This window comes from Oncorhynchus kisutch, linkage group LG11, assembly GCF_002021735.2.
Source record: "Oncorhynchus kisutch isolate 150728-3 linkage group LG11, Okis_V2, whole genome shotgun sequence".
NCBI classification, from domain to species: Eukaryota; Metazoa; Chordata; class Actinopteri; order Salmoniformes; family Salmonidae; genus Oncorhynchus; species Oncorhynchus kisutch.
Window position 1 is genome coordinate 14,442,315 of NC_034184.2, and position 27,723 is coordinate 14,470,037.

At 42.7% G+C, this 27,723-nt stretch overlaps 1 protein-coding gene across 1 annotated transcript in view; it reads left to right on the forward strand.

Moving 5' to 3' along the window:
• Positions 1-27,723, forward strand: part of LOC116376185 (ADP-ribose glycohydrolase MACROD2-like) — a 327,881-nt gene that overhangs the window by 142,824 nt on the left and 157,334 nt on the right. The window lies entirely within an intron of this gene.

Consider the following 27,723-nt stretch of genomic DNA (forward strand, 5'->3'; position numbering starts at 1 on the left):
TTTATTTAAAAAGTAGCTACAAATATACAAATTGATTGAAAAACCTCAAATAAATAGTTTTGATGGTATTGATAAATCATCCTGTGACTATTTCCAAATACTGCAGTATACTGTATATACGGTATACCGCCAAAGCCACAGAATGTTTAACTATCTAGCCTACAACGGGTTGTTCAAAACAAGCACCATGATTGGTTGAGATGCGTTCTAAGCCATACATTAAAAAAAATATATATCACGAGTAGACCTATGATGCAAAAATGCACATTTTATTTTTTGTTCCATCTGAGAAACCACTGCACATCCACTGTCCCACCATCCCAGCCAGGCAATTTATTAACTTGATCTCCACTCTAAAAAGCCTCTAGACATTATTTACCCTTGCTTTTAGCCTAACGTTTGGTTTGCAACAATGGAGGCTTGTACAAAATCGCGCATCATTAGCTCATTGTTATGGATGTATCCAGATAAATGTCTGTAGAAATAGAAATGCAGCCACTTTGCTGTTTTTCTGGCTGCACTGTTTGACGTGGCTGTGTTAGCCGTAGTTGGCTAGATAGCAAGCAAGCAAGGGATAAAAGGGAACATTTAGAACGAACGACTGGGTCGCATCCATAGATATAGAACAAAAATACTTCATGACTAGGTCTCTGGCAATTTAACCAATAGAATGAACGACTAGTCCCAACACAAAAAAAGGCTTGGGTAGCAACCATAATCTGTGGTTGCTACCCAAGCCTTTTTTTTGTGTTGGGACTAGGCCTATATTTTGTGGAGGGATGAAATAGTAGCCTATGAATACATTATCCAAATTACGTTTTGTATTTAATTAGTAACCCATTGAAGAAAACAATTGTACACTCGAGGTTATGCTAATCACTTATTTTAGCATGGCTGTGCTGCGGTTATAGGTACGAGGGGGAGCAGAGTACCGTAGATCAGATCACCGGTGCTAAAAAGGTCGTTAAGCACAACCTCCAGTGTACAATTGCTTTAGTAATAACTGCCACTGCTTCTGGAGATGCCTGTTGGCCTGGTCTTCATACTGAAATAGTGCCATCAACATAGTGGTCTGCATACTTTTTCATCATTTCATTAGCACAGTATTGCTTTCAACACAAGTCTTTTTCATCATTTCATTAGCACAGTATTGCTTTCAACACAAGTCTTTTTCATCATTTCATTAGCTCAGTATTGCTTTCAACACAAGTCTTTTTCATCACTTATCTCCTCCCACTTTCCATCAGACACTGGGAGATGAATTCACCTTTCAGCAGGACAATAACCTAAAACACAAGGCCAAATATACACTGGAGTTGCTTAGCAATGATCAACAACCAATTTGACAGGGGCAAATGTTGCACAATCCAGGCGTGGAAAGCTCTTAGAGACTTACCCAGAAATACTCACGGCTGTAATTGCTATCATAGGTGCTTGTACAAAGTATTGGCTCAGGGGTGTGAATACTTATGTAAATGAGATATTTCTGTATTTCATTGTAAATACTTTTGAAAAAACTTCTACAAACATATTTTCACTTTGTCATTATGGGTATTTATTTTGTGGAGATGGATGAGAAAATAAATCTATTTCAAATCAAAATTATTTATAAAGCTCTTCGTACGTCAGCTGATATCTCAAAGTGCTGTACAGAAACCCAGCCTAAAACCCCAAACCGCAAGCAATGCAGGTGTAGAAGCACGGTGGCTAGGAAAAACTCCCTAGAAAGGCAAAAGCCTAGGAAGAAACCTAGAGAGGAACCAGGCTATGTGGGGTGGCCGTCCTCTTCTGGCTGTGCCAGGTGGAGATTATAACAGAACATGGCCAAGATGTTCAAATGTTCATAAATGACCAGCATGGTCAAATAATAATAATCACAGTAGTTGTCGAGGGTGCAGCAAGTCAGGACCTCAGGAGTAAATGTCAGTTGGCTTTTCATAGCCGATCATTAAGAGTATCTCTACCGCTTCTGCTGTCTCTAGAGAGTTGAAAACAGCAGGTCTGGGACAGGTAGCACATCCGGTGAACAGGTCAGGATTCCATAGCCGCAGGCAGAACAGTTGAAACTGGAGCAGCAGTACGGCCAAGTGGACTGGGCACAGCAAGGAGTCATCATGCCAGGTAGTCCTGAGGCATGGTCCTAGGGCTCAGGTCCTCAGAGAGAGAGAGAGAGAGAGAGAAAGAGAGAATTAGAGAGAGCATACTTAAATTTACACAGGACACCGGATAAGACAGGAGAAGAACTCCAGATATAACAAACTGACCCTAGGCCCCCGACACAAACTACTGCAGCATAAATACTGGAGGCTGAGACAGGAGGGGTCAGGAGACACTGTGGGCCAAACAGGAAGGATATAACCCCACCCACTTTGCCAAACACAGCCCCCACACCACTAGAGGGATATCTTCAACCACCAACTTACCATCCTGAGACAAGGCCGAGTATAGCCCACAAAGATTTCATCCCTTTTTGAATTGTGGAATAAGTCAAGGGGTGTGTGAAGCATTTCCTTCTAGGAGGTCCGTAGTCTCTGTGTGGTCAATGAATCCCATGGTGTGTGTGTGTGTATGTATGTGAGCCTGTTGTTTGTGATGTTCGCGAGAGTATATTAGACATGTTAGACAAATCACTAGGACATTGCAGCCAAACATTTGATGTCAAACATATGAAGTATCAGACATATTCAGATCATCCAACATCTCGCTTTGCAAGCATTTTGTTAGTAAATCCTGTTTTGGCTGTAACCCAAGCCTGGTCCCTGGCTGGAAATATCCATTCTATAAGAATAGATTACAATGGACAACAGTGGCTGAATAAGTGCTATTGCTGTGTGCTGCCACACCCTCTCTGTTGACACACTCAACACTCTCTCCGTCTACAGTACCTCTGTTGTTTGTATCACTAAACCTGTCACCTCACATGAAGAATCACTCTAAATCACCACTGTAGCTCTGCCTGGTGACAAACCCCTTCACACCCAGACCTAATGGCAACTTCTCTCTGTCTCTGTCTCTTTCTCTCCTCTCCTCCCTTCTCCTACTCCTTTCATGACAACCCTGTACCCTCAGCTTTCTCTAGGCCTAGTCACTCACTCCAAGGTGTTTTACTTCTAAATGGACTCCCAGTAGAAAAGAACTGTTTGTTTTCCAGAATGACTTCAGTGCCTGTGTGTTCTTTGCTGTTGGAGTTTCTGCTTCATGCTGTGGATGTGTTCAGGGATCTAGCCTAAATGGGTGGGGGAAAAGGTGTATAATACAATATTATAATAAATCATATAGACATCTCATCATCAGTGCCTTCAGAAAGTAGTCATACTCCTTGACTTATTCCACATTTTGTTGTGTTACAGCCTGAATTCAAAATGGATTGAATACATTTTTTCTCTCTCCCATCTAAACACAATACCCCATAATGACAAAGTGAAAACATGTTTTTAGAAATGTTAGCAATTTTACTGAAAAAAAATATATCTGATTTACATAAGTATTCACAACCCTGAGTCAATACTTTGTAGAAACACCTTTGTGGGTCTTTATGGGTAAGTCTCTAAGAACTTCCCATACCTGGATTGTACAACATTTGCCCATTATTCTTTTCAAAATAGATTTCAAGTAGATTTAATTCACGACAGTAACTTGGCCACTCAGGAACATTCACTGTCTTCTTGGTAAGCAATTCCTGTGTAGATTTGGCCATGTGTTTTAGGTTATTGTCGTGCTGAAAGGTGAATTCATCTCTACGTGTCTGGTGGAAAGCAGACTGAAGCAGGTTTTCCTCTAGGATTTTGCCTGTGCTTAGCTCCATTCCGTTTCTTTTTTATCCTGAACAATTCCTGAGTCCTTAATGATTACAAGCATACCCATAACATGATGTAGCCAACACTATGCTTGAAAATATGGAGAGTGGTACTCAGTAATGTGTTGTATTGTATTTGCCCCAAACATAACACTATGTATTCAGGACAAGTTAATTGATTTGCCACATTTTTTGCAGTAGTGCTTTAGTGCCTTGTTGCAGAAAAAGCAACAAGCATGCATGTTTTTATTCTGTACAGGGTTCCTTCTTATTTATTTTTTATTACCCCCCTTTTCTCATCCAATTGGTAGTTACAGTTTTGTCCCATCGCTGCAACTCCTGTACGAACTTGGGAAAGGTAAAGGTCGAGAGACATGTGTCCTCCGAAAAACGAATTTTGCGCCGCATCATGGGTCTCCCGGTCTCTGCCAGCTGTGACACAGCCTGGGATCGAACCTGCAGGGTTCCTTCTTTTCACACTGTCAATTAGGTTAGTATCTTGTAGTAACTACAATGTTGTTGATCCATCCTCAGTTTTCTCCTATCACAGCCATTAAACTCTGTAACTGTTTTAAAGTCACCATTGGCCTCATGGTGAAATCCATGAAGGGTTTCCTTCCTCTCCGGCAACTGAGTTAGGAAGGACGCTGTATCTTTGTAGTGACCTGGTGTATTGATACACCATCCAAAGTGTAATTAATAACTTCACCATGCTCAAATGGATATTCAATGTCTGTTTTTTTTAACCTTTCTACCAATAGGTGCCCTTCTTTGCGAGGCATTGGAAAACCTCCCTGGTCTTTATGGTTGAATCTGTGTTTAAAATTCACTGCATAGCTGAGGGACCTTACAGATAATTGTATGTGTGAGGTACAGAGATGAGGTATCATTATTAACAATATTATTTCACACAGTGAGTCCATGCAACTTCAGAAAGTATTCACACCCCTTGACTTTTTCCACATTTTGAATTGAAAATGGATTACATTGAAATAAAAAATTACTAATAATATATGCCACTTACCAGATGCTTTTACCCAGAGGGATTTACCCTGCAACTTAGTGCGTGCATACATTTTAGTATGTGTATGTGATGGGATTCCTGTGGGAATTGAAGCAACAGTACGACCTTGGTTTTGCTAGCACCACGCACTTACCAAATTAGCCACACAATATTTGTATATATTTAGTCTAGTCTGTAATTTGTCTCTCTTGCCTTTATCCTCTTTTCAAGTTTTCATTCAATGTTTCTATTACATTTCTTTGATTTCATTAAGGGGATTTATCTGTGTGAGTAGGAGATGATTCTCTAAGAAAAGCGTGGGAGAATGGCATATTTGTATTGAATTGACAGCTCTCAGTCTAAGTCGTGTGTGTGTGTAAGCCTGTGTGTGTGTGCACGCTTGTGTGTGTGTTGTGATGTCTACACACTCCAGTTTGCCACGAAGACATTCTCAGCTGCAGCCACAGGCAGGGAGGATTTGTAAGCAGCTGAGAAGACAGGATTATGCAGGTCTTCTGACCCCTGCTCAATCTCTGGGTGGACATTGCTTCACTGGACTTTTATTTAAAAGAAAGGATTAATTTCTTACTTACCCCTCCCTCCTGTGGTCGGTCGGTCGGTCGGTCGGTCGGTCGGTCGGTCGGTCTGTCGGTCTGTCTGTCTGTCTGTCTGTCTGTCTGTCTGTCTGTCTGTCTGTCTGTCTGTCTGTCTGTCTGTCTGTCTGTCTGTCTGTCTGTCTGTCTGTCTGTCTGTCTGTCTGTCTGTCTGTCTGTCTGTCTGTCTGTCTGTCTGTCTGTCTGTCTGTCTGTCTGTCTGTCTGTCTGTCTGTCTGTCTGTCTGTCTGTCTGTCTGTCTGTCTGTCTGTCTGTCTGTCTGTCTGTCTGTCTGTCTGTCTGTCTGTCTGTCTGTCTGTCTGTCTGTCTGTCTGTCTGTCTGTCTGTCTGTCTGTCTGTCTGTCTGTCTGTCTGTCTGTCTGTCTGTCTGTCTGTCTGTCTGTCTGTCTGTCTGTCTGTCTGTCTGTCTGTCTGTCTGTCTGTCTGTCTGTCTGTCTGTCTGTCTGTCTGTCTGTCTGTCTGTCTGTCTGTCTGTCTGTCTGTCTGTCTGTCTGTCTGTCTGTCTGTCTGTCTGTCTGTCTGTCTGTCTGTCTGTCTGTCTGTCTGTCTGTCTGTCTGTCTGTCTGTCTGTCTGTCTGTCTGTCTGTCTGTCTGTCTGTCTGTCTGTCTGTCTGTCTGTCTGTCTGTCTGTCTGTCTGTCTGTCTGTCTGTCTGTCTGTCTGTCTGTCTGTCTGTCTGTCTGTCTGTCTGTCTGTCTGTCTGTCTGTCTGTCTGTCTGTCTGTCTGTCTGTCTGTCTGTCTGTCTGTCTGTCTGTCTGTCTGTCTGTCTGTCTGTCTGTCTGTCTGTCTGTCTGTCTGTCTGTCTGTCTGTCTGTCTGTCTGTCTGTCTGTCTGTCTGTCTGTCTGTCTGTCTGTCTGTCTGTCTGTCTGTCTGTCTGTCTGTCTGTCTGTCTGTCTGTCTGTCTGTCTGTCTGTCTGTCTGTCTGTCTGTCTGTCTGTCTGTCTGTCTGTCTGTCTGTCTGTCTGTCTGTCTGTCTGTCTGTCTGTCTGTCTGTCTGTCTGTCTGTCTGTCTGTCTGTCTGTCTGTCTGTCTGTCTGTCTGTCTGTCTGTCTGTCTGTCTGTCTGTCTGTCTGTCTGTCTGTCTGTCTGTCTGTCTGTCTGTCTGTCTGTCTGTCTGTCTGTCTGTCTGTCTGTCTGTCTGTCTGTCTGTCTGTCTGTCTGTCTGTCTGTCTGTCTGTCTGTCTGTCTGTCTGTCTGTCTGTCTGTCTGTCTGTCTGTCTGTCTGTCTGTCTGTCTGTCTGTCTGTCTGTCTGTCTGTCTGTCTGTCTGTCTGTCTGTCTGTCTGTCTGTCTGTCTGTCTGTGCGTGCGTGCGTGCGTGCGTGCGTGCGTGCGTGCGTGCGTGCGTGCGTGCGTGTTGGGCTCAATTTGAATTGAAGGCAGTCAATTCAGGAAGTAACTCAAATTACAATTCAATAATCGAAAACGGAGAAGTAGAAGCTATTTATTCAAAAGTTTTAACATTTTAGAATGTTTAATTCAATTTACTTCCTGAATTGATGGTCTTCAATTCGAATTGAGCCCAAATGTGGTGTGTGTGACGTGTCACCATCTCACTAAAGTGACAACAGTTTGGAGTGTGACATGCCACCATTCAACCTTTCATCCCACTGCACGAGGAGGGTTTTGTCCCCCAAACTTTTTCTACCTCAGTGTGTGTGTGTGCTTGTGAGTGTGTGTGTGTGTGTGTGTGTGTGTGTGTGTGTGTGCACGAGTGTGTGTGCACGAGTGCCCTAGCTCTTTCTTTCTCTGCGTCATGCGTGTGTGCCCTAGTCGGGCGTGTGTGCGTGCATGCGGTCACCCCTCGCTCCACTGCAGTGTGAGATGTGTGCGCTAGCTCTCTGTGTCACATTCCAAAAGTGAGAGCTAGAGACATAGCGAGCATTTTGATGTTATCAGCTCTGCCTGTGAGAGTTAGATAACTGTTTGTGAAGAGAGTATAACTAGACGTAACTGTTTGTGAAGAGAGTATAACTCTAGAAGTAACTGTTTGTGAAGAGAGTATAACTCTAGAAGTAACTGTTTGTGAAGAGAGTTTAACCTCTCTGAACTACTGATACCGGATCCGGTAGCGTAACTACACCCTCAGGCTCATTACCATAACGCAACGTTAACGATTTCTCAAAATCGCAAATGAAATGAAATAAATATGCCTGCTCTCAAGCTTAGCCTTTTCTTAACAACACTGTCATCTCAGATTTTCAAAATATGCTTTTGAACCATAGAAAATCAATCATTTGTGTAAGAGTGATAATGGCTGCCGTAGCATTTAGCGTAGCATTTAGCACATAACATTTTCACAAAAACCAGCAAAGTAATCAAATCAAATAATTTACCTTTGAAGAACTTCAGATGTTTCAATGAGGAGACTCTCAGTTACATAGCAGATGTCCAGTTTTTCCTGAAAGATTCTTTGTGTAGGACAAATCGCTCCGTTTTGTTACTACACATCTGGCTACCGAAACGAACCGAAAATTCAGTCACCAAAACGTCGAACTTTTTTCCGAATTAACTCCATAATATCGACCGAAACATGGCAAACGTTGTTTGAATCAATCCCCAAGGTGTTTTTTCACATATCTCTTCATTGATATGCCGTTCGTGGAAGCATGGAAGCATGGTTTATCTCGGAAAAATACTAGCACCTGAGTTTTGCGCATCAATTTCCACGCAGGACACCGTGCGGGACACTTGGAAAATGTAGTCTCTTATGGTCAATCTTCCAATGATATGCCTGCAAATACGTCACAATGCTCCAGACCCCTTGGGGAAACGATAGAAAGGGCAGGCTCATTCCTGTCCCATTCACAGCCATATAAGGAGATGATGCAAATCGGTGCCTCAGAAATCCTGTTCATTTCCTGGTTGCAGAAACATCTTGGTTTCGCCTGTAGCATGAGTTCTGGGGCACTCACAGTGAAAATCTTTGCAGTTCTGGAAACGTCAGAGTGTCTTCTTTCCAAAGCTACCAATTCCATGCATAGTCGAGCATCTTTTTGTGACGATATATTGCGCTTAAAACGGGAACGTCTTTTTATCCAAAAATGAAATAGCACCCCCGTAGGCTTAACAGGATAACTCTAGAAGTAACTGTTTGTGAAGAGAGTATAACTCTAGAAGTAACTGTTTGTGAAGAGAGTATAACTCTAGAAGTAACTGTTTGTGAAGAGAGTATAACTCTAGAAGTAACTGTTTGTGAAGAGAGTATAACTCTAGAAGTAACTGTTTGTGAAGAGAGTATAACTCTAGAAGTAACTGTTTGTGAAGAGAGTATAACTAGACGTAACTGTTTGTGAAGAGAGTATAACTCTAGAAGTAACTGTTTGTGAAGAGAGTATAACTCTAGAAGTAACTGTTTGTGAAGAGAGTATAACTCTAGAAGTAACTGTTTGTGAAGAGAGTATAACTCTAGAAGTAACTGTTTGTGAAGAGAGTATAACTCTAGAAGTAACTGTTTGTGAAGAGAGTATAACTCTAGAAGTAACTGTTTGTGAAGAGAGTATAACTCTAGAAGTAACTGTTTGTGAAGAGAGTATAACTCTAGAAGTAACTGTTTGTGAAGAGAGTATAACTAGACGTAACTGTTTGTGAAGAGAGTATAACTAGACGTAACTGTTTGTGAAGAGAGTATAACTAGACGTAACTGTTTGTGAAGAGAGTATAACTCGAGAAGTAACTGTTTGTGAAGAGAGTATAACTAGACGTAACTGTTTGTGAAGAGAGTATAACTAGACGTAACTGTTTGTGAAGAGAGTATAACTCTAGAAGTAACTGTTTGTGAAGAGAGTATAACTCTAGAAGTAACTGTTTGTGAAGAGAGTATAACTCTAGAAGTAACTGTTTGTGAAGAGAGTATAACTCTAGAAGTAACTGTTTGTGAAGAGAGTATAACTAGACGTAACTGTTTGTGAAGAGAGTATAACTCTAGACGTAACTGTTTGTGAAGAAAGTATAACTCTAGAAGTAACTGTTTGTGAAGAGAGTATAACTCTAGAAGTAACTGTTTGTGAAGAGAGTATAACTCTAGAAGTAACTGTTTGTGAAGAGAGTATAACTCTAGAAGTAACTGTTTGTGAAGAGAGTATAACTCTAGAAGTAACTGTTTGTGAAGAGAGTATAACTCTAGAAGTAACTGTTTGTGAAGAGAGTATAACTCTAGAAGTAACTGTTTGTGAATAGAGTATAACTCTAGAAGTAACTGTTTGTGAAGAGAGTATAACTCTAGAAGTAACTGTTTGTGAAGAGAGTATAACTAGACGTAACTGTTTGTGAAGAGAGTATAACTCTAGACGTAACTGTTTGTGAAGAGAGTATAACTCTAGAAGTAACTGTTTGTGAAGAGAGTATAACTCTAGAAGTAACTGTTTGTGAAGAGAGTATAACTCTAGAAGTAACTGTTTGTGAAGAGAGTATAACTCTAGAAGTAACTGTTTTTGAAGAGAGTATAACTAGACGTAACTGTTTGTGAAGAGAGTATAACTCTAGACGTAACTGTTTGTGAAGAGAGTATAACTCTAGAAGTAACTGTTTGAGAAGTAACTGTTTGTGAAGAGAGTATAACTCTAGAAGTAACTGTTTGTGAAGTAACTGTTTGTGAAGAGAGTATAACTCTAGAAGTAACTGTTTGTGAAGAGAGTATAACTCTAGACGTAACTGTTTGTGAAGAGAGTATAACTCTAGAAGTAACTGTTTGAGAAGTAACTGTTTGTGAAGAGAGTATAACTCTAGAAGTAACTGTTTGTGAAGAGAGTATAACTCTAGAAGTAACTGTTTGTGAAGAGAGTATAACTAGACGTAACTGTTTGTGAAGAGAGTATAACTCTAGAAGTAACTGTTTGAGAAGTAACTGTTTGTGAAGAGAGTATAACTCTAGAAGTAACTGTTTGTGAAGTAACTGTTTGTGAAGAGAGTATAACTAGACGTAACTGTTTGTGAAGAGAGTATAACTCTAGACGTAACTGTTTGTGAAGAGAGTATAACTCTAGAAGTAACTGTTTGAGAAGTAACTGTTTGTGAAGAGAGTATAACTCTAGAAGTAACTGTTTGTGAAGAGAGTATAACTCTAGAAGTAACTGTTTGTGAAGAGAGTATAACTAGACGTAACTGTTTGTGAAGAGAGTATAACTCTAGACGTAACTGTTTGTGAAGAGAGTATAACTCTAGAAGTAACTGTTTGTGAAGAGAGTATAACTCTAGAAGTAACTGTTTGTGAAGAGAGTATAACTCTAGAAGTAACTGTTTGTGAAGAGAGTATAACTCTAGAAGTAACTGTTTGTGAAGAGAGTATAACTCTAGAAGTAACTGTTTGTGAAGAGAGTATAACTCGAGAAGTAACTGTTTGTGAAGAGAGTATAACTCTAGAAGTAACTGTTTGTGAAGAGAGTATAACTCTAGAAGTAACTGTTTGTGCATTTGGAGGTTATCAAAGTTATATCAGGTAATGGGTAATGATAACTCTCTGCGATAGTACAGTGTATTAACTCTTTGTATACAGATTCTATCACTTTGTTTTAGGATAGCAGTGCTAATCTAGGAATACATAGACCGTGGGGAGCTGATCCTAGATCAGCACTCTGAGACTCTTTATGAAATACAGGCTCTGGACTCCTGTGCTCCGCGGTTCTCTGTAATGAAAAGGCCTTGAGGTGTCTGCTCTCTGCTTCCACCAGCCTGATGAATAGTGACAGCCTGTATTTACAGTCCTAAAAGGTGCTGACACCACTGAACACACAGCACACCATCTGTCCGTAGAGAACTGAGAGAGAGACAGACAGAGAGAGACAAACAGAGAGAGACAGCGGTACCTATGGTAAGGGTCTTATTAAATCTGCGATGCGGAGAATGCGGACGGAATCCAGACAATAAAAGGGAATTAAACAACATTCAAACATTTATTGAACTTAGTAGGGAATCAACTAAATGTATTGAAAATGTATTAATTTGCCTAAGTTTATCATAAGACATGAATGCATCAGTGATTCGTATTTGCTGTGTGTGTGTGTGTGCAGTGCGGGAGTCTACAACTTTGTGTAGCCATTAGCGATGATGCTAATGAAAAGTCTTCTGGTAGATGGAAAGCTTTCCCAAAAACCTTCTCAATGAAATGTTAACTACACAGTAGCCTATACTTATCTGGCAGAATAATCTCATGATTATTGGCATCAATCCAGCGGGTATTTGTTTTGCAAACTACCATTAGATGTGCCCTACAAAAGCACCGCCAAACAACAGCCTCTTGCGAGGTGTGCACAACCAAAATAATGTTCTCTCAGATTTTTTCCCAGACCTCAAAAGTGGTATCCTGTTGTTGTGAACATCTATAAAAGAAATGAGATTTAGTAAAATCCTGAAAAAAATCTACAGAAACTCTTTACATATTTTTTAGGGCCCTTCTTTGGGCAACATGGCTTTTGGGTTGACGTGTGGAAAATGCATGTCTCTCTCTCTGTGAGTGAAGGCCTGTGGACATGTGTGTGTGCGTGCATGGTTTTGTGTGTGTTATGTGTGTGTTTGTCTACACGTACCTTTGTATGTGTACGAGTGTGTGTCCTCCAGAGAGGGGCTTCCAAGTGGCGCAGCGGTCTAACGCACTGCATCTCAGTGCTAGAGGCACCACTACAGACACCGTGGTTTGAATCCAGGCTGTATCACAGCGGTCTAAAGCACTGCATCTCAGTGCTAGAGGCGTCACTACAGACACCAGGGTTTGAATCCAGGCTGTATCACAGCAGTCTAAGGCACTGCATCTCAGTGCTAGAGGCGTCACTACAGACACCGTGGTTTGAATCCAGGCTGTATCACAGCAGTCTAAGGCACTGCATCTCAGTGCTAGAGGCGTCACTACAGACACCAGGGTTTGAATCCAGGCTGTATTACAGCGTTCTACGGCACTGCATCTCAGTGCTAGAGGCGTCACTACAGACACCAGGGTTTGAATCCAGGCTGTATCACAGCGTTCTAAGGCACTGCATCTCAGTGCTAGAGGCGTCACTACAGACACCAGGGTTTGAATCCAGGCTGTATCACAGCGTTCTACGGCACTGCATCTCAGTGCTAGAGGCGTCACTACAGACACCAGGGTTTGAATCCAGGCTGTATCACAGCGTTCTACGGCACTGCATCTCAGTGCTGGAGGCGTCACTACAGACACCAGGGTTTGAATCCAGGCTGTATCACAGCGTTCTACGGCACTGCATCTCAGTGCTAGAGGCGTCACTACAGACACCGTGGTTTGAATCCAGGCTGTATCACAGCGTTCTACGGCACTGCATCTCAGTGCTAGAGGCGTCACTACAGACACCAGGGTTTGAATCCAGGCTGTATCACAGCATTCTAAGGCACTGCATCTCAGTGCTAGAGGCGTCACTACAGACACCGTGGTTTGAATCCAGGCTGTATCACAGCGTTCTACGGCACTGCATCTCAGTGCTAGAGGCCTCACTACAGACACCAGGGTTTGAATCCAGGCTGTATCACAGCGTTCTAAGGCACTGCATCTCAGTGCTAGAGGCGTCACTACAGACACCAGGGTTTGAATCCAGGCTGTATCACAGCGTTCTACGGCACTGCATCTCAGTGCTAGAGGCGTCACTACAGACACCAGGGTTTGAATCCAGGCTGTATCACAGCGATCTAAAGCAATGCATCGCAGTGCTAGAGGCGTCACTACAGACACTAGGGTTTGAATCCAGGCTGTATCACAGCATTCTAAGGCACTGCATCTCAGTGCTAGAGGCGTCCCTACAGACACCGTGGTTTGAATCCAGGCTGTATCACAGCATTCTAAGGCACTGCATCTCAGTGCTAGAGGCGTCACTACAGACACCGTGGTTTGAATCCAGGCTGTATCACAGCATTCTAAAGCACTGCATCTCAGTGCTAGAGGCATCACTACAGACACCAGGGTTTGAATCCAGGCTGTATCACAGCATTCTAAGGCACTGCATCTCAGTGCTAGAGGCGTCACTACAGACACCGTGGTTTGAATCCAGGCTGTATCACAGCATTCTAAAGCACTGCATCTCAGTGCTAGAGGCGTCCCTACACACAACGTGGTGTGAATCCAGGCTGTATCACAGCATTCTAAAGCACTGCATCTCAGTGCTAGAGGCGTCCTTACAGACACCGTGGTTTGAATCCAGGCTGTATCACAGCATTCTAAGGCACTGCATCTCAGTGCTAGAGGCATCACTACAGACACCAGGGTTTGAATCCAGGCTGTATCACAGCATTCTAAGGCACTGCATCTCAGTGCTAGAGGCATCACTACAGACACCAGGGTTTGAATCCAGGCTTTATCACAGCATTCTAAAGCACTGCATCTCAGTGCTAGAGGCGTCCCTACAGACACCGTGGTTTGAATCCAGGCTGTATCACAGCATTCTAAGGCACTGCATCTCAGTGCTAGAGGCGTCCCTACAGACACCGTGGTTTGAATCCAGGCTGTATCACAGCATTCTAAAGCACTGCATCTCAGTGCTAGAGGCGTCCCTACAGACACCGTGGTGTGAATCCAGGCTGTATCACAGCATTCTAAGGCACTGCATCTCAGTGCTGGAGGCGTCACTACAGACACCAGGGTTTGAATTCAGGCTGTATCACAGCATTCTAAGGCACTGCATCTCAGTGCTAGAGGCGTCACTACAGACCCTGATTTGTTTCCAGGCTGTATCACAACCGGGCGTTACTGGGAGTCCCATAGGGAGGCACACAATTGGCCCAGCATTGTCTGGGTTAGGGTTTGGCCGGAGTAGACCATCATTGTAAATAAGAATTTGTTCTTAACTGTCTTGCCTGGTTAAATAAAGGTTAAATAAAAATAAATGAGTCTGCAGCTTAGTTGAAGGCTGATGGTCAGACTGTCAGAGGGTAACAAACCTTACTTTGGTATTAATCGACTGTATCTTCTTTGCCCATCTCTTTAGCTGGAGGTTAAGAGGAGGAATGTCTGAACAGAACATGAAGGATCAGAAATACACACTGTAATTTATATCATTTCCCCATAGGCTTGTTAGTCACGTCAGCATAGCTTTCTGACCTAGCTACAGGCAGTGTGTTTTATAGGGTTAGTGTGGGATTTCTGTGTGTGTGTGTGTGTGTGTGTGTGTGTGTGTGTGTGTGTGTGTGTGTGTGTGTGTGTGTGTGTGTGTGTGTGTGTGTGTGTGTGTGTGTGTGTGTGTGTGTGTGTGTGTGTGTGTGTGTGTGTGTGTGTGTGTGTGTGTGTGTGTGGATTTCTCCTGTCATGGCTGATGATGAGCTTGGTTTGACTCCGATACACATTTTTCTGTGTTTCTCAGTGCGAGGTTAAGTCTGTATGACAGGTGTAGACAAGACAACACCGACCACAAACCCCGACCTTGGCCTGGCCTGGCTGTTTCTGCCAGCTGTGATATGACTGGGACGTTATAAAGCATTACGTTCGCAAACTGGGCTACAACTCTGCATTAGATTAGGCTGTTAACATTTGAGAATAATAAGCTGGAGATGGATTTGGATGTGAGTCCTAAATGGCAACCTATTCCCTATCTAATGTACTACTTTTGACCAAAACCATATGGACCCTGGTCAAAAGTAGGTCAAAAGCAATAGGGTGTCATTTGGGACACAATCACGGAGGTCTATTGGCATGCAAATACTGTAGTGACATTTGGAGCTCTGCTTGACAGAGATGAAGAGAAGAGAGAGAAGAGGCCCTGACTTGATCCTCTGCTGGGGTAGTTAGTGTGTGTGTGTATGTGTGTCTGACTCTGTCTGTGGACCCTATTTTAACAAACCTAACGTAATTGTATATCTTACCACTGGCAGATGCGCTATTGGTCCAGGGGTGTGTCAGAAATATTTGTGCTATTTTCACGGCAGGAATTATGAGTGCAATAGCTGGGTTTTAATGAATAAACAAGTTTATTGAGGGCTTGGCCACTCACTGGCATATCAACGCTTAATACAGCATGTCTCAATATTGCCGCTATCTCCAGTTCTGTAAGTTATTGACAGTCTTTGCATTGTCATCCACTCCAATTCGGCTGGAGACATGGAATATTCTCATCCTAGTCCATTGTGGATTGATACTTCAGCTTATTAAATAGCATAGACTACAGTAACGAGCACATTTTCCTTTGGGTCAAAAAGGGGCTTAGGTGGTGGGTGTGGCCGGGGGTGTGGCAATGTGCTTGGTTGAGAGCCCCCGATCTTGGCGCTGTAGTGAAATTTGAGCCAATTTCCTGGAATTAAAAAAATTTCTCCATGGAACAGATGTTTTTTTTGTTGTTGCAGTTTCAAAGCTAATTTCCTGCAATTCTACATATTCTGCCATGGAGCTGAGAGAAAATGTTGCCGTTTTAAAACTCCTGCAATTATATTCAATGTGCCATGGATATTGCTGTGTTATATTGCTTAAACATAATAACTAAATGAATACTGCTAAATCCATTGTTTTTGGAATTTTCAATTCTCCCTGATTTTCTAGCTTTTATTTTGGTGATTGTTAGTTCTCAAAGATTAAATAATGAATATATAGGTCCATTATCTTTTCAACATACTTTATATCTGGTTTTAAAATCATTTTGTTTGGACTTACAGTGCATTTGGAAAGTATTCAGTATTCTTCCCTTTTTTCACATTTTGTTACGTTACAGCTGTATTCTAAAATGGATTCAAACAAATGTTTTAAAGCTCATCAATCTACAAACAATACCCCATAATGACGAAGTGAAAACAGTTTGTGGAAAAAAACATTTAAAAATGAAATTTTTACATAAGTATTCAGACTCGAAATTGAGATGTTTCTACGACTTGATTGGAGTCCACCTGTGGTAAAATCAATTGATGGGACATGATTTGGCACACACCTGTCTATATAAGGTCCCAGAGTTGACAGTGCATGTCAGAGTAAAAACTAAGCAATGAGGTTGAATGTATTGTCCGTAGAGCTCCGAGACAGGATTGCGTCGAGGCACAGATCTGGGGAGGGTACCAAAAAATCTCTGCAGCATTGAAGGTCCCGAAGAACACAGTGGCTTCCATCATTCTTAAATGGAAGAAGTTTGGATCCACCAAGACTCTTCCTAGAGCTGGCCGCCCGGCCAAACTGAGCAATTGGGGGAGATCAGGGAGGTCACCAAGAACCTGATGGTCACTCTGACAGAGCTACATAGTTCTTCTGTGGAGATGGGAGAACCTTCCAGAAGGACAACCATCTCTGCAGCACTCCACAAATTAGGACTTTATGGTAGAGTGGCCAAATGGAAGCCACTCCTCAGTAAAAGGCACATGGTATTCCGCTTGGAGTTTGCCAAAAGGCACCTAAAGGACTCTCAAACCATGAGAAACAAGATTCTCTGGTCTGATGAAACCAAGATTGAACTCTTTGGCGTTAATGCCAAGCGACACGTCTGGAGGAAACCTGGCACCACCCCTAGCATGGTGGTGGCAGCATCATGCTGTGGGGATGTTTTTCAGCGGCAGGGACCAGGAGACTAGTCTGGATCGACAGATGAACGGTGCAAAGTCCAGAGAGATCCTTGATGAAAACCTGCTCCAGAGCACTCATGACCTCAGACTGGGGCAAAGATTCACCTTCCAACAGGACAACGACCCTAAACACACAGTCAAAACAATGCAGGAGTGGCTTGAGGACAAGCCCAGCCAGATACCGGACTTGAACCAGGTCAAACGTCTCTGGAGAGACCTGAAAATAGCTGTGCAGCGACGCTCCCTATCCAACCTGACAGAGCTTGAGAGGATCTGCAGAGAAGAATTGGAGACACTCTCCAAATACAGGTGTGCCAAGCTTGTATCGTCATACTCAAGAAGACTCGATGCTGTAATCGCTGCCAAAGGTGCTTCAACAAAGTACTGAGTAAAGGGTCTGAATACTCATGTAAATGTGTTTTTTGTATTTGTAATACAAAACATTTGCAAACATGTCTAAAAAACTTTTTTTCATTTTGTCATGATGGAGTATTGTGTGTAGATTGATAAGGGGGAAAAAATAATTTATACATTTTAGAATAAGGCTATAACGTAAGAAAATGTGGAAAAAGTCAAGGGGTCTGAATACTTTCTAAATGCACTGTAGGTGACCCGAAAAAACGCTTAGGTGGCCCGCCCAAGGATTGCAATGTCAGAAAATTCCCTGATGAGTAATATCAACAGCAAAAAATAAATCTGTGCTTGCTCATTATGTTTGGAGTATTGACAGTCAACATTGTTGTAATTGGGGGAGTGATTGCTTCCAACAAGAGCACAAATCATGTACATTTCTAGACATGTTTGAAAAGCGAGTCTGCTTAATCTTTTTTTTTTGTCTTAAAGGGGCAGTGTTGTAATTTGAGACAGTAGCCAATAGGCAGAGGTCAGCAACATAGTTTGTCTGATTCTCTGTAATAATGGAATGGATTTATTTTTGTAAAGTAGTTTCATGCATCAAACACAACATTTGCAGTCACCTCCCTGGCTGAAGGACAAGTGGAGAAACAGGTTAATGTCAAGCCTGCATGTTTTTTCAAAAGTCTCATGAAATGTAGGCCTTCATTGAAAAGCACACATTTGCTGCTACTGTTGGCAGCTATTTCCATGTTAAAATGTTATGGGATGCAGTTTCTCCATTGTTTTTGATGGTAAGGCTACATTATGATCAAATAGCAACAGTAGCCTACTTGACCACTGTCTGAAACTGTAACTTAAAGTGTGTACAACCTCAGTGTTCACAGTAAACGCACGCTGGAAGTTCAACAGAATTTTCACAAGGTTCAGCAGACCTGAAATTTGCTCCGTGCCCCAAAAAATTAGAGAGATGGTCACCTGCATTATGGTCACCTGCATTATCTCTTGCTCTATGATGGGCATATGGATACAGTGCCTTGCGAAAGTATTCGGCCCCCTTGAACTTTGCGACCTTTTGCCACATTTCAGGCTTCAAACATAAAGATATAAAACTGTATTTTTTTGTGAAGAATCAACAACAAGTGGGACACAATCATGAAGTGGAACGACATTTATTGGATATTTCAAACTTTTTTAACAAATAAAAAACTGAAAAATTGGGCGTGCAAAATTATTCAGCCCCTTTACTTTCAGTGTAGCAAACTCTCTCCAGAAGTTCAGTGAGGATCTCTGAATGATCCAATGTTGACCTAAATGACTAATGATGATAAATACAATCCACCTGTGTGTAATCAAGTCTCCGTATAAATGCACCTGCACTGTGATAGTCTCAGAGGTCCGTTAAAAGCGCAGAGAGCATCATGAAGAACAAGGAACACACCAGGCAGGTCCGAGATACTGTTGTGAAGAAGTTTAAAGCCGGATTTGGATACAAAAAGATTTCCCAAGCTTTAAACATCCCAAGGAGCACTGTGCAAGCGATAATATTGAAATGGAAGGAGTATCAGACCACTGCAAATCTACCAAGACCTGACCGTCCCTCTAAACGTTCAGCTCATACAAGGAGAAGACTGATCAGAGATGCAGCCAAGAGGCCCATGATCACTCTGGATGAACTGCAGAGATCTACAGCTGAGGTGGGAGACTCTGTCCATAGGACCACAAAAAGTGTTGTTTGCCACAAGCCACCTGGGAGACACACCAAACATGTGGAAGAAGGTGCTCTGGTCAGATGAAACCAAAATTTAACTTTTTGGCAACGATGCAAAACATTATGTTTGGCATAAAAGCAACACAGCTCATCACCCTGAACACACCATCCCCACTGTCAAACATGGTGGTGGCAGCATCATGGTTTGGGCCTGCTTTTCTTCAGCAGGGACAGGGAAGATGGTTCAAATTGATGGGAAGATGGATGGAGCCAAATACAGGACCATTCTGGAAGAAAACCTGATGGAGTCTGCAAAAGACCTGAGACTGGGACAGAGATTTGTCTTCCAACAAGACAATGATCCAAAACATAAAGCAAAATCTACAATGGAATGGTTCAAAAATAAACATATCCAGGTGTTAGAATGGCCAAGTCAAAGTCCAGACCTGAATCCAATCGAGAATCTGTGGAAAGAACTGAAAACTGCTGTTCACAAATGCTCTCCATCCAACCTCACTGAGCTCGAGCTGTTTTGCAAGGAGGAATGTGAAAAAATTCAGTCTCTCGATGTGCAAAACTGATAGAGACATACCCCAAGCGACTTACAGCTGTAATCGCAGCAAAAGGTGGCGCTACAAAGTATTAACTTAAGGGGGCTGAATAATTTTGCACGCCCAATTTTTCAGTTTTTGATTTGTTAAAAAAGTTTGAAATATCCAATAAATGTCGTTCCACTTCATGATTGTGTCCCACTTGTTGTTGATTCTTCACAAAAAAAGACAGTTTTATATCTTTATGTTTGAAGCCTGAAATGTGACAAAAGGTCGCAAAGTTCAAGGGGGCCGAATACTTTCGCAAGGCACTGTATGTAGCCTACATGGAGGGCTTTTATCCAGAATAATAACAGGCGCTATAATAATGTACAATAAGTATATATAAAGGGGATGTCCGCTCACTGTTTTGCTGCTACCAAACTTTATCTTTTAATAAAGCTTTGGTGATTAAGATTGATTTCTAAGCCAAACCCTTTATCGATAGTTTTAACTACGCCTGCTCGGCGAATGTATTGGACAGGACAAAAAAACACAGCCTTTATTGAAAGGGAGGGGAGGCTGTGCTTGTTGTCTTTTTATTAAATGAAACTAAATGGGGAAAAACATTTGTTGTTTATGTTTATAAATAAGAGGTTTAGGGGCACAAAAAGCACATCTCTCTTGTTCCGTGCATATATGGGCACTGTATATGGGCTGTATAGGCTGCGCTTCCCCTGTCAATATGGGCTGTATAGGCTGCGCTTCCACTGTCAATATGGGCTGTATAGGCTGCGCTTCCACTGTCAATATGGGCTGTATAGGCTGCGCTTCCACTGTCAATATGGGCTGTATAGGCTGCGCTTCCACTGTCAATATGGGCTGTATAGGCTGCGCTTCCACTGTCAATATGGGCTGTATAGGCTGCGCTTCCCCTGTCAATATGGGCTGTATAGGCTGCGCTTCCACTGTCATTATGGGCTGTATAGGCTGCGCTTCCACTGTCAATATGGGCTGTATAGGCTGCGCTTCCACTGTCAATATGGGCTGTATAGGCTGCGCTTCCACTGTCAATATGGGCTGTATAGGCTGCGCTTCCACTGTCAATATGGGCTGTATAGGCTGCGCTTCCACTGTCAATATGGGCTGTATAGGCTGCGCTTCCCCTGTCAATATGGGCTGTATAGGCTGCGCTTCCACTGTCAATATGGGCTGTATAGGCTGCGCTTCCCCTGTCAATATGGGCTGTATAGGCTGCGCTTCCACTGTCAATATGGGCTGTATAGGCTGCGCTTCCACTGTCAATATGGGCTGTATAGGCTGCGCTTCCACTGTCAATATGGGCTGTATAGGCTGCGCTTCCACTGTCAATATGGGCTGTATAGGCTGCGCTTCCCCTGTCAATATGGGCTGTATAGGCTGCGCTTCCACTGTCAATATGGGCTGTATAGGCTGCGCTTCCACTGTCAATATGGGCTGTATAGGCTGCGCTTCCACTGTCAATATGGGCTGTATAGGCTGCGCTTCCCCTGTCAATATGGGCTGTATAGGCTGCGCTTCCACTGTCAATATGGGCTGTATAGGCTGCGCTTCCACTGTCAATATGGGCTGTATAGGCTGCGCTTCCACTGTCAATATGGGCTGTATAGGCTGCGCTTCCACTGTCAATATGGGCTGTATAGGCTGCGCTTCCCCTGTCAATATGGGCTGTATAGGCTGCGCTTCCACTGTCAATATGGGCTGTATAGGCTGCGCTTCCACTGTCAATATGGGCTGTATAGGCTGCGCTTCCCCTGTCAATATGGGCTGTATAGGCTGCGCTTCCACTGTCAAAATGGGCTGTATAGGCTGCGCTTCCACTGTCAATATGGGCTGTATAGGCTGCGCTTCCACTGTCAAAATGGGCTGTATAGGCTGCGCTTCCACTGTCAATATGGGCTGTATAGGCTGCGCTTCCACTGTCAAAAACCATGCCATGATTTAAATATCCCCACCATGGCTGCCTGAAATTGGCACTTTGACACATGTTTTTAAGGACACACCTCCGATATTGCCATCCCTCCCAATTCAGCGCAAGCAAACTCATATAAGACAGGTATGTCACCGATCCTGGCGCAGGGTTGGAAAATAGCAGAGCGCTGGCTTTAACAGGCTGAAATTACCAACGAGTGTGTTTGACAAATCCGTTGGCTTAATGGCTGTCGAAAATAGAGCCCTGTGTGTGTGTGTGTGTGTGTGTGTGTGTGTGTGTGTGTGTGTGTGTGTGTGTGTGTGTGTGTGTGTGTGTGTGTGTGTGTGTGTGTGTGTGTGTGTGTGTGTGTGTGTGTGTGTGTGTGTGTGTGTGTGTTAATGGACATGCTAGTACTCTCTGGACCTTTAGGAATTACATAATTATTTTTTGGCAACCATTGGACTTCCTGGGAAATGGTGTCTGCGGAGAAGGTCGATTAAGTTCTGAATGGGCTAGTGTGTGTGTGTGTGTGTGTGTGTGTGTGTGTGTGTGTGTGTGTGTATGGTGTGTGTTTGTGTTTGTTAGTGTGAGTGCGTGCTTGTGTGTGTGTTGATCTCATAAAGGGAACAATGTGGGCAATGAAAGAGATGTATGGACCTCTTACCAGATCATTTCAACCACTTAATGGTCCGACATGAATTAATGGTGGCCATGGAGGAGAGGCAGTTAGATATAGATATTATCATGACGTTATTGTATCCTTCACCAAGTAATGGAACTACGTTCATCTGAATTCTCTTGCTTTTGTTTGGGATTTAAGCTGATTCTACTTAATTGAATAGTTATTTTTGGATATACAGTTAAACAGCAAGTCTCTATCCTCTGAGTGTACAAAACATTAAGAACACCCACTCTTTCCTTGACATAGACTGACCAGGTGAATCCAGGTGAAGGCTATGATTCCTTATTGATGTCACTTTATATATCCACTCCAATCAGTGTAGATGAAGGGGAGGAGACAGGTTAAAGAAGGATTTTTGAGACATGGATTGTGTATGTGGTGCCATTCAGATAGTGAATGGGCAAGACGTTTATTTTTATAAATGTTTTATTTAACGCGGCCAATTGTGCGCCGCCCTATGGGACTCCCAATCACGGCCAGTCGTGATACAGCCTTGAACGGCCTATAGTGGAGTACCAGGCGCACCGGTTTGTGTCAACAACTGCACCGCTGCTCCGTTTTTCACACTCAACAGTTTCCTGTGTGTATCAAGAATGGTCCACCACCCAAAGGACATCCAGCCAACTTGGCACAGCTGTGGGAAGCATTGGAGTCAATATGGGCCAGCATCCCTGTAGAACGCTTTCAACACCTTGTAGAGTCCATGTCCTGATGAATTCAGGCTGTTCTGCTGCTAAATGGTACCTGCTCATTTGTATTAATGTCAAGTGATTTATAGGCGATGGATGTGCGTGCGTGCGTACATGCACTCTCTGAATTAGATTCATTAAGAAGAGGGAGGAGCTGGTTAGAATTTAGGGCCCTGCCCTTTTCAGGTCACTGACTAATGTTAGGGAGGCCCTGTTACTTGCCTGGGGAGACAGGGAGGGACCAGCGGCTCTGGCTTTTGACCCTGAGCCTGGGGAGAGGCAGATGGTCCGGGGACTGACTGTGGAGACAGACAGTGTTGGGGAAAGAGAGGGTTAGCCCTGACCCTTGGTAGTCAGGGAGAGAGGGTCCTATCCCTAGGGAGGGAGGGAGGGCTGAGAGGGGTGTTGTCCTCACCAGTCCTAGTCCAGACACGACCTCTATGTCCCTGAGTCGGGTCCCTCTCCATCTCCCCAGGGTGAGGACCCTCTCTCTTCCCCGATCATCCTCTCTATCCCCAACACCCTGCTTGGTGTCCCTAGAGGAACTGTGGAGCAGGGCAGAGACTGAGTGGTCCTGGACAGAAACTCTATAGATACCATAAACACATCACTAATGGAGCGGAGAGGACAACACAACACCCATATAGCCATACATATCACTGATGGAGCGGAGAGGACAACACAACACCCATATAGCCATACATATCACTGATGGAGCGGAGAGGACAACACAACAACCATATAGCCATACATATCACTGATGGAGCGGAGAGGACAACACAACACCCATATAGCCATACATATCACTGATGGAGCGGAGAGGACAACACAACACCCATATAGCCATACATATCACTGATGGAGCGGAGAGGACAACACAACACCCATATAGCCATACATATCACTGATGGAGCGGAGAGGACAACACAACACCCATATAGCCATACATATCACTGATGGAGCAGAGAGGGCAACACAACACCCATATAGCCATACATATCACTGATGGAGCGGAGAGGACAACACAACACCCATATAGCCATACATATCACTGATGGAGCGGAGAGGACAACACAACACCCATATAGCCATACATATCACTTATGGAGCGGAGAGGACAACACAACACCCATATAGCCATACATATCACTGATGGAGCGGAGAGGACAACACAACACCCATATAGCCATACATATCACTGATGGAGCGGAGAGGACAACACAACACCCATATAGCCATACATATCACTGATGGAGCGGAGAGGACAACACAACACCCATATAGCCATACATATCACTGATGGAGCGGAGAGGACAACACAACACCCATATAGCCATACATATCACTGATGGAGCGGAGAGGACAACACAACACCCATATAGCCATACATATCACTGATGGAGCGGAGAGGACAACACAACACCCATATAGCCATACATATCACTGATGGAGCGGAGAGGACAACACAACACCCATATAGCCATACATATCACTGATGGAGCGGAGAGGACAACACAACACCCATATAGCCATACATATCACTGATGGAGCGGAGAGGACAACACAACACCCATATAGCCATACATATCACTGATGGAGCGGAGAGGACAACACAACACCCATATAGCCATACATATCACTGATGGAGCGGAGAGGACAACACAACACCCATATAGCCATACATATCACTGATGGAGCGGAGAGGACAACACAACACCCATATAGCCATACATATCACTGATGGAGCGGAGAGGACAACACAACACCCATATAGCCATACATATCACTGATGGAGCGGAGAGGACAACACAACACCCATATAGCCATACATATCACTGATGGAGCGGAGAGGACAACACAACACCCATATAGCCATACATATCACTGATGGAGCGGAGAGGACAACACAACACCCATATAGCCATACATATCACTGATGGAGCGGAGAGGACAACACAACACCCATATAGCCATACATATCAGTCATTCTGATGGATCTATCACTCTCTGGCCCATGGCCATCATATTTCTAATTTCTCACTCCTCCTTTTGTACTCTCGGAATTGTACTTTTTTGACAGAAGCCATGTTTGGATCAGAGAACAGGATTTTAGTGGGAAATTAAATAATAAGCATGGATCCAATTTGAGGTCCTGGCTTTCAAGCGAAGACACGATTGATGCTGTGGTTTTTCTTGTTAAGATGGTGTTGGTCTCTAAACTCAAAACATCCTGCCTTTTATGACCTGCTGCTGTCGATTAATGATGGTGTTTGTCTCATCTCAACCATTCAGTATTCGTTGTACCCTAGCAGTTGGAGAGACACCAACAGGTTAGGTGAGAGGTGATGCCTTGGAGGACATACACACTAGGGTTGACTATTTTCCTAATATTTTACAAATGTTCCATCCCGAGAATAAATCACTTTTCTCCCGGGTAACCCGGTATTTCTTGTCCAAGTTGGAAGTGACATTCTAAAGCATATAAATGTCTGGATTTGATTAAAGCTTCGATTGGCCTTGCAAATTCAAGTTGGATGCTACCTGAGGCTGGTGAGGCAAATATTAAAGACATTTTATAAACCCAAGCACAAAAAAGACCAAATGATTGTGTCGTTATCCAATACATTGCCTATGATATATAGGCACCCACACATTACTCAGGACAGAAAAACAGAACAACCCATAGCTGTAGCTATGCTCTCTTGGGTAAATAAATGAAACAAGCTTCAGTAATCTTTTTGAGTGTGAACTGTATTACTGTACTGTATTGTATTATACTGTATTACATGGACTGGAATTGTGCACATTGTTCAAACCATGAAGCTGGGAGAGAACATGTGATGCTGTTGCAGGACATTATAGGTTCAATTATAGGCAAGTGAATTTATAAATTATAAGCTTTATAGGCTAGTTAATTTATCAATTATAAGCTTTATAGGCTAGTGCATTTATCAATTATAGGCTAGTGAATGTATCAATTATAGGCTTTATAGGCTAGTGAATTTATCAATTATAGGCTAGTGAATTTATCAATTATAGGCTAGAGAATTTATAAATTATAAGCTTTATAGGCTAGTGAATTTATCAATTATAAGCTTTATAGGCTAGTGAATTTATCAATTATAAGCTTTATAGGCTAGTGAATTAATCAATTATAGGCTTTATATGCTAGTGAATTTATAAATTATAAGCTTTATAGGCTAGTGAATTTATAAATTATAAGCTTTATAAGCTAGTGAATTGATCAATTATAGGCTTTATAGGCTAGTGAATTGATCAATTATAGGCTTTATAGGCTAGTGCATTTATCAATTATAGGCTTTATAAGCTAGTGAATTGATCAATTATAGGCTTTATAGGCTAGTGAATTGAGCAATTATAGGCTAGTGAATTTATAAATTATAAGCTTTATAGGCTAGTGAATTTATCAATTATAGGCTTTATAGGCTAGTGAATTGAGCAATTATAGGCTAGTGAATTTATAAATTATAAGCTTTATAGGCTAGTGAATTTATCAATTATAGGCTTTATAGGCTAGTGAATTTATCAATTATAGGCTAGTGAATTTATCAATTATAAGCTTTATAGGCTAGTGAATTTATCAATTATAGGCTTTATAGGCTAGAGAATTTATCAATTATAGGCTTTATAGGCTAGTGAATTTATCAATTATAGGCTAGTGAATTTATCAATTATAGGCTTTATAGTCTAGTGAATTTATCAATTATAGGCTTTATAGGCTAGTGAATTTATCAATTATAGGCTAGTGAATTTATCCTTTATAGGCTAGTGAATTGATCAATTATAGGCTAGTGAATTTATCAGTTATAGGCTAGTGAATGTATCAATTATAGGCGAGTGAATTTATAAATTATAGGCTAGTGAATTTATAAATTATAGGCTAGTGATTTTGATTTACATTTTGAAATAAGCCTATAATAGGGACTATTTTGAAATGTGGATAATTAGTAGACTGATGCATATATACTGTAACTTTCATCATATTTCCCTTATGTTGTGCGACGTGCATATTACCCTCCCTCCTTTTTCTCTCTATTGTTGCTTCATTCATTCCTTGCTTTCAACAGATAAATGAAATACGTTTCGTTGTCCTTATCTTCATCATCGTAATGACATGCTTGAATAATACAGGACTAGAATAAGATGCACATGGCTTTCACTTCTCTTCAAGAAGATTGACTGGTTATGGGTCTGAATAAATAACTGCTATAGCCTACCGCCATCGCACGTTCTCTGTTCTTACAAACTCCATGTGAGTTCTATTGGCTGCTGTATTTTGGTGTTGCACGCTGATCCTCAACACTGGGGTCCCACAAGGGTGCGTTCTGAGCCCTCTCCTGTACTCCCTGTCCACCCACGACTGCGTGGCCATGCACGCCTCCAACTCAATCATCAAGTTTGCAGACGACACTACAGTGGTAGGCTTGATTACCAACAACGACGAGACGGCCTACAGGGAGGAGGTGAGGTGTCAGGAAAATAACCTCACTCTCAATGTCAACAAAACAAAGGAGATGAATGTGGACTTCAGGAAACAGCAGAGGTAGTACCCCCCTATCCACATCGATGGAACAGTAGTGGAGAGGGTAGTAAGTTTTAAGTTCCTCAGCGTACACATCACAGACAAACTGAATTGGTCCACCCACACAGACAGCGTTGTGAAGAAGGCGCAGCAGCGCCTCTTCAACCTCAGGAGGCTGAAGAAATTCGGCTTGTCACCAGAAGCACTCACAAACTTCTACAGATGCACAATTGAGAGCATCCTGTCGGGCTGTATCACCTGGTACGCCTGGTACGGCAACTGCTCCGCCCACAACCGTAAGGCTCTCCAGAGGGGTAGTGAGTTCTGCACAACGCATCACCGGGGGCAAACTACCTGCTCTCCAGGACACCTACACCACCCG